Source organism: Hipposideros armiger, unplaced genomic scaffold (genome assembly GCF_001890085.2).
Source record: "Hipposideros armiger isolate ML-2016 unplaced genomic scaffold, ASM189008v1 scaffold_985, whole genome shotgun sequence".
NCBI lineage: Eukaryota > Metazoa > Chordata > Mammalia > Chiroptera > Hipposideridae > Hipposideros > Hipposideros armiger.
Window position 1 is genome coordinate 446,535 of NW_017732335.1, and position 8,399 is coordinate 454,933.

General features: G+C 35.7%; 1 long non-coding RNA gene across 5 annotated transcripts in view; it reads right to left on the bottom strand.

The window, feature by feature from the left end:
- Positions 1-1,089: 1,089 nt before the first annotated feature.
- Positions 1,090-8,399, bottom strand: part of LOC109375683 (uncharacterized) — a 109,805-nt gene continuing 102,495 nt past the window's right edge. For 4 of the 5 annotated variants that reach the window (XR_002122619.1, XR_002122620.1, XR_002122617.1 and 1 more), the window contains 4 exons: positions 8,235-8,336; positions 6,341-6,517; positions 3,399-3,539; positions 1,090-1,281 (listed from right to left, as the gene is read on the bottom strand). This is a non-coding gene — a long non-coding RNA (uncharacterized LOC109375683). The remainder of the gene's footprint in view (positions 1,282-3,398; positions 3,540-6,340; positions 6,518-8,234; positions 8,337-8,399) is intronic. The other variant, XR_002122621.1, reaches the window with a different exon arrangement.

The window sequence follows — 8,399 nt, forward strand, 5'->3', positions numbered from 1 at the left end:
ATGAAGATGGAGAAAATAACTAATTCTGAAGCTGTTCTAATCATCCCAATAATTTAATGTCATTTATATGTTAAAGGTAATATTGTGCTTACTATCCTGCTTGCACTTACACACATAATACAGGAGCCCACACTGTTTTCTGAACTGGGAGGGAACCATGCTTCAAACATTATTTAAGCAACCCAGCATTCGTAGGCAGCTTTGCAGTCCTCAAGTTGGCTTATGTTCTCACACTACCCACCTGCCCTCATATAATTGGAGACTAAATATTGGCATTCTTTAAGTTTCTTATTTTGTGGCAAAGAGAAGAAAAACAAGAATTCAGGCTCACTCATTGAGAAGGCTACACAATTCAGCGTTCATTTAATAGAGACATGTCTTGGGAAGAAATTGCCTTTCTGTGAGAAAACACAACCTTGAACAAAAAAATCAAATCCTGAAAGTGACTTCAGGGAGTTTACTAAGCCTTTTGGGCAAATGCGTTCTGGGGCGTTAGGTCTACATTTGTTTTAAAGAGGTTTATATGTTCTGCAACTGTCTGATCAATAATGATACTAGGATGCTATAAAGCTGAATTTTAAAGTACAGCACATATAATCTGTGAATAAAGATGAATGTGTTTGAAAATAAACATAAAGGGAATAGTGAAAACTTACTTCTCTGGTAAGTCTTATCTAATAAATTTCAAATTTCCTTGTAAGATTCCACATTATTTTTACTTACTGTCAATGGAAATATATTTTTACAGATCTTGCTTTGTCAAATATAATCTTGTAGTGGTTTCATATCCCTACACCTGAGTTAATGCTTTCTCTCAAATACTGCTTTCAACCATTTACAGGTTTGTGGGTCAACCCACATGTGAAAACACTGAGTAACAAATTTTAAAATTAACTCCTATCAACTCAAAGTGATAGCAAAACTATGTACTGATATAATGCTCTATAAAATGAGATGGTGACTGAAAATTTCTGTTATTTTTATTATTTTATTTCTGCCTCTTCAGTTAGTTGTTAAACATTATGTTGAGGCAGCAAGAAATCAGACTTCTAGAAAGAAATGTAAACATGTATGCATTTTAAACACTTTTTTATTTTCAAATATTACAGATGTATGACAGGGTCTGATTACTGACGCTCATACTTGAACCTAAATTGATTTCAGAAATGAAAGAGCAAAAACACAGATGTATGACTGCTTTCAGGTGACGGCCCCCAGCTCCAACTACTGGAAGTCCCACGGTCTTCCATGGAAAACAGGATTATCTTTGGAGGAGAGTACCTGAAACCAAACCAGAGGTACAGGATTGAGAAAGGCTTCTTGGGAAATTTCTCACATGCAATAAAAGGTTGTATTACGGCAACAGTGTGGCATATGCTTACAGAGCAGAGTAAATTCTGAAATCATGCATGAAATGAGGAAATGTTAGAATAGGTACCAATGTATTGGGTTTTCTGTCTTAGGAGTTCTCAGACGTCGAGCCAGAGAAGAGAAGGGCCAGGGGACAGTGGCAAAAGGGAGGTGAACAGGGAATAGATCTGATCAGATCACCAAGAGCTGGGGCTTTATACATGGAGGACATAAACTGCCCCAAATAATATCTTGACGTTTGGTGAATGTTTCCAGGGGCCAAGTTAAGTGCCGAAGCTGTATGTCAGCATCCCACAATCCTGCATATACTGCCTATTTGTCTCTCGATTCTGTGGTTTTTTTAAGCTCTTTAGTGAGAAGCAGTATTGCTAGAAACAAATTATTTTAAGTTTCATGTTGGAAGCCCCAGGTCACATTTCTCCTTGTCTTTGATGACTATCGCACAATTTCCAAAGAAGTTAAATTTAATCCAAGTTTAGGAGGTAGAAAAAAGATAAAGCAAGAGAAAGAGACAGGCAGCATTTTAATTAGAAGAGACATCAGTAAGCTTTTTGGCATCAGAAACACAATACCTAATTCAGGAAATGTTGTTCGTTCAACAATCATTTTCGAGCATTTCCTATATGCCAATACTTTGGTAGGTATTAGATAGAGCTAGGAAGATGAATAGGACATCTTTCTGCCCACAAGGAACTTACATCCTAATGGAGCACAGACAAATAAGCAAAAAATGATAATACAGCATGTTCTGCTCTCTGATGGATTTGCTGGAGGTACTCTGGGAAGGGAGGTATACCTAACCATGGACAAGGTGGAAGGGTCAGAAAATATTTTCAGAAAAGTAGTGGCTGAGACAAGTTTAAATATCAAATACATGTGCTTGTGACTGTGTACAGGGATATCTATTGAGTTGTGACAAGTAATATATCAGTGCTATCGAAGGTGAGTTAATATTGGGCCTTGACTGTCAAACTGGGGAATTTTGATTTGATAGAAATGAGAGATCATTTAAGATTTTAAGCTGGAAGCAACAATATGGAAGACATGCTTCTAAGGCTTTCTGTCAGTAGGGCAATCAGGTGAAAGGAGATTGGAGGCAGGAAGGTATGCTAGTAATTTGTTTTGTCAACAACTTAAGTGTGAGGTCATGGAGTCCTGAATCTAGGATGATGGTTACAGGGAAAGCATGAATTGTCAGAATGTGAGTCAGGATCTGAGTTTGTCTCTTTTTTTTTTTTTTTCCTGTCAGAAGCAGTCATTTGATTGAAAACACAAGGGAGAAGAAAGCCATAAATCAATCAACAAGAGCACCAGAGCACCCAGCTGATTACTGGTTCAAAGAATTATGAAACTCTTTTGAGATGGATTTGAAAGAGACATGAAAATAGATGTAAACAGAAAAGAAGGTAAAAGTTGGTTCCAAGAGGAAGATATCAGTATCCATTTACGTGCCCGTTTATTCTTTTCACGGTGCTGTGGTCATTTTTTAGCATTATGAAAATGTTCTAAAAGAAAACAGGAATGCCTATGTTTGTGAAAAGATTGGCCAAATAATGTGAGTATAGCCAATAGAAATTTGTGAATTAAAACAAATTTTACTATACCTAGCAATGGGTAAATATTATTTTAATACCAAATGATTTTTGGAAAAGATTGTGTTATGTAGCATTTAGATTAGTCCTCGCATGAGATGAGAATTAAGCCCCACTTAAAATAATTTATCATGAGAAATATCATAGAGAATAGGGAGAAAAAATATTTAATGAGAACTTATGCTATTCCAGACATTGTGCTAGGGGCTTTATTAGAACAAAAATAACTTCTAGAATTTGAATGTGTACATGTCGTATTTTGTCATTTTACTGGAGAGCTTTAATGGAATGACATGAGTTCATCCTAACAAATAAGGTTATAGCATCAACAATTTTGAAAAATAGCTTACAGTCAAAAATTAAATGTTCAGATCAAATTAAAGAGTTAAGCAATTGACTGTGAATGGCATATTCTTGACTATATGTAATTCCTACCTTAGTTTATATGTATAGTTGTTGGTGCGTGTGCTCTAGGTTCAATCCCTACGAGGATGGCAACTTTTGATCTTCCTGTTGGTAGAAGCTACTTTTTGACAGGGCCATTTTTCTCAGGGATCGATCACCTCAAATTCATCACTGCCACAAGAAAATTAATGAATCAGATATTTTTCGGATTTCAGTTTGCAGTAATCATCTCCAAATAAGACGGGCAGCGTGCAGTTGCCCAAATAAAAGTCAAAAACAATATTCCTTTCCTTTAAACATTCTAATTTATCTCTGAGTTATCTTTTTTGAAGTAGTCATGATTTGACGTAAAAAAATGGATTGAGTAAAAGCCTATTTAGAACAAAATAAATTACCCTTTGATATCCAATGCAGCAACCCAGTATTTGAGAAAAACAGAACTTCACAAAAGCTTAATATATTTGATATTTGACAAAGTGTGACCCATTTACTGAAGCAGAAAATACACCACAGGTTTTTCAGTGTTTCCCTTTTTTTTTCTTCTAAAGCAAATAAATCATATTTACAAGCCAAAGAAAAGAAATGCGTCTAGACTTATTTAGGGAAAAAGTGGGAGAGAAACAGAGTGGAGGAGGGGAGGATATAATACTTTTGACTCAGAAAGATACTCCCCAAATAAAATGTGGTGGGCTTTAAAAGATCTCATAGGAATGTCAAAATGTGGAAAATATTTGATGGGTTTTCATAAAGGAAACTGGTAGATCCCTTCAAGCCTTTTAGAGACTATGAAGATACTGAAGAGTTTATAAAAGTCACATGTTCATGTTGCCATTTTTCATAGGAAACTTCTGAGATTTTTGTCAGGATTTTGATATACTGGAAAAAGAATAAACAACATTACGATACAAAACCCTTACTCTGACTTACATATTCTCTTAAGTGCTCATCTCTGTGGTCATACTTTTTACACTTTCTGCATGTCTCAGTCTATGATTAATTGTCTCCTCTACTAGACTGTCAACTCTTTGAGAATGGGGAGCTGTCCTATACACCCCTACGTGCTCAGTCCCTTGTACTGCACTTAACACATAAGATGGATCAACAAATGCTTGCTGAATGTTAGAAAACGAGGGAAAAAAAATCAGAGTGTATGGTCAATTCTTTATGAAAAGAGTATATATTACTGTATAGATTGAGATATCTTTATATTAACCAAGTATTTAAAATTGCCAAATTTGATCACTGATTATGTTTAAATATCTTATCCTTCCAAAAATAAGTTACATAAAAGAAAACTCATTTATACCACTTCATCAGTTTTATAAAATACTACCAAAAAACATGTGATCAGAATTTATATTACTTTAAAAATTCCAAATGGTGACTATTACGTTAATAAGGCAGAAAGAGAATGTTTGAGAGATTTCATTTCTCAGCCACATTTTTAGATTTCTTGGATCTTTTAGATTTTTTTTAGATATATGCTTTATTCCAAAATCAGAAATGGGACTAAAATTTAGTTTTGTAACAATCTAGGTGTTTTGTCTTTTATTTAGTTAGATATAAATTTTAAATTATATAGAGGGATTAAAAAGGCTTTCAAACGCAGTTCCTTTATTCATTAACAATCATTCCCAATGGTCTGATAGAACAGATCAGATGTGGCTAGAATGAGTTGTATCCACAATACTGCGGATCAAATTAAGAAAAAAAATTGGAAATAGCTTTTGGGACCTTTGAAAAAACCACTTCCAGTTAAAGCCATAAGGACAGAAACGATCAATAATCGTGGCTATTTGGTTCATTCATTTCTTATAATGAACAGACTCACAACTCACTAAAAGCATTCTTGCAGGACTGGGATGGATTTCAATTCTCTGTTGACTGACAGAAATAGAGCCTTTGATAAAACCTGGGGGAAGCTGCTCTGCTCCCCACCATTGTTCCTCCCCCTCGTCTTATACAACCAGGTGCTGTTTCACTCAGAAGAGTATGTCCTCTTGTTACAGACTGATACGCAGTTGATCAGCATCTATTAGCAAAATTCTCCCCATGATTCTTAATGCAATTTATTTTAGGCAAGCATCCCCAAAGCTGGATTTGTTTCACAGATGTAAAGTCTAGTAAATGTAGGAATAAAGGCCTCAAGAAGAAATGGTCAACTGAGCAGGTTTAATCATTTTATTAATATTCAATAGGACCATTTCCATGTCTGGATTCACTGCCCTAGCTCAAGTAAGCATTAATTTGTATCTAATAAAGTGCCATTAATATGGTGGATACTTATTAGCTGCTTTTGATAAATGAACAACATCTGGATTACTGCAGCAGCCTCTTAACTTGTCTCACTTATTCAAGTTTCTTCTGCTTATTATCTATTTTTTTATCTAACAGCTAGGAACAAAAAACCCTGTCTTGAATTTCCACCAATATTTAATTCCCTGCTTATGAAACTAGAGTTTGCTTATTTATCAAAATCAAAACTCTTGTGCCTGAGATTAAATTGGTTTTCCACCAATTTCCTTAGGTTTTCATTTCTTATTAGTTAATCGTTTATTATTTCATTGCATCTGTATTTTTCAAAGAGTGCATTTTGGGCGGGGGTGGGTGGTGTCTACCAAAAATTTAAAGTTTGGGTGTCATAATCTCAAAAATGTCAGTTTAAGAATTTCTAAAATAAATATACTAGCCTGTTGGCAAACAAAGGATATAGAAGGTCTTCATGATTTCAGAAAATGCGCCTTTCTTAGATCTCAGTCAGAGGTGACTTGGGCAAGAATGGAAGAAGGTATGGAGGTGAAGAGCGGGTGATGACTTTCTTTTTAACAGTTGCTTTTCTTCTCCCTATTTTTAATACTCTCACACCTGTGAGGAAGACTTCGGCTGCTCCCGGCCCTCAGAATGAAAGGAGAGGGGACCAAGTGCAGTTGTCAGAGGCAGCAGGCACATCTCTGAGTGAACGGGTACCTCACCTGGACAGACTGATCCCGATGACTAGGAAAGAGGAGGTGGTCTCTGAGCTCCATCTTTCGGTGCTGCTAGCCATGGTGGACATCTGAGCTGTGGAGCCGGCAGGGGACTGCTATTCCACATGCTTGGTGCGCTGTTGGAAATGTGACTACTGATCTTGCACATAACCATTTCACTGTCTAAAAAAACCCAAAAAACAATCTGTACATGAGAGGCTTTGATGTTCAAAGGGATAGTAAATCTTTTCAGAGCAAGTGAATAGTGTAGTTACGAATCAACAGTAAATTTACCAAGTATACACATAATTCTTTAGATGGGGTTTTCAGAGGTTCTAGTATTATAGTTGCATATCATATGAAATTAACTTATGTCCTGTCCTAATATTTCATGATGCAAATGGATCATGATAAGCTTAGGTCAAAACTCTCAAAAGGCGTGAGAGAAATGAGGAGGCTTTCAAAAGTCTGCTTGTGTGGTGAGAACCCTAATGTGGATAAATATTAATTACAGAGATCTTCATTCAGCAGACAAGTAGTGAGGACTTTTCCTGTGCCAGGCCTTGGAGTTTAAATTGAATGCTTTTCTTCAACAAGATTATTTAAACTCTTGGATTCTTACTTTCTATATGTCATTGGAGAGTTGCTTTTGAGAATAATATCATCTTTGATTTCACCGCTCTGCAACATCAGTTACAACTTTCCACTTCATCGAGTCCCAGAGAATCTGGGCACATCTGCCAATCAGCTCTATCAATAACTGTCAACTCTATTATGAGAAAACAATTTAAACAGCAATTTATGAGATGAAACATAGAAGCAAGCTATAAAGCTTACTTCTTCACTTGTTTTTTCTCTCTCATCCCATGCTAGGAGATGCATCTCCCATAAATATACTCCTCAGTTTCTGCCAAATTATGTCCTTAACGGAATCCCTAAAATAGACTTTCTTATTTGCCTAAATCATTCTTCCAAGAACTGACATATTAACATTTCAGAATAATGCCTTATTCATTTCACTGCCATGTTCAAACGGCATTCTTACAAAATGAAAAACATACTCTTCATTTTATCTTCAAGGACTTCCATAATTTGATTGGTTTTTACTTGATCAGTTTGTCTCTACTAACCACCTCCTGAGCACCCAATGCTACATGACTCAAAGATAATTTATATTCATCCTTAAAAGGATAACTATTGCATTGTTCTGTACACCTGAAACTAACAATAAAAAAGATTTATATTTATCCACTTGGCTTCCCATCATCAGTTTAACCAGTTTCTCATTACCTTCTCTACTCCTGAAATACTCTCCTCTTTTCAACCTGTTCAAATCAGCCACCTTTCCCTCTATAGACTGTACTTGCTTTCCCTGACTAGAAGTTATCTACGTTAGCAAAATGCACATAGGGCTTTCCACCTAATACAGTCATTCAAAACTACAAGTGATTTCTGCTCAGTCCTCAGGGGACCGTTGGCAATATCTGGATATATCTTTGGTTGTCACAACAGGGAAGGTGCTATTGGCATCTAGTGGGTAGAGGTCATGGATGCTGTGAAACATTCCATAATATATGGGACTGCTCCCCACCAAGAATGATCTGATTAAAAATGTTAGTAGTGCTGCTATTGAAAACCCTAACTGAAGCCAATTTGACACCTCTATTTCAATCCTGCCTATACTTTTACTTCTATGTGTATATATGTTTAATCATCTGTACTATTAGAATATAAGTGTCTGGAATGCCAGGGCCATATCTTATGTGCAATTTTACTCCCTCAAAAGTCTAGCACAAACTTTGGTATATGTGGATGCTAAAAAATATTTAAAAATCTATATGGTATGGAGTACCTGGATCAGCATGTATTAAAGAATAGTGTGCAAGAAGAAAATACTTACCAATCAAGCAACACTAAGTTCAATGCATACTTTCTTTGAAGGTTTTGATAATTCAGCTGCCATTTGAGGATCTTTTAATGATGAAAATCAATTAGCATGATGCTGTTAAACAGAAAATGTATAGGTCAAGATATATTTATTGTTGATTGGCCAAAACAAAAATAA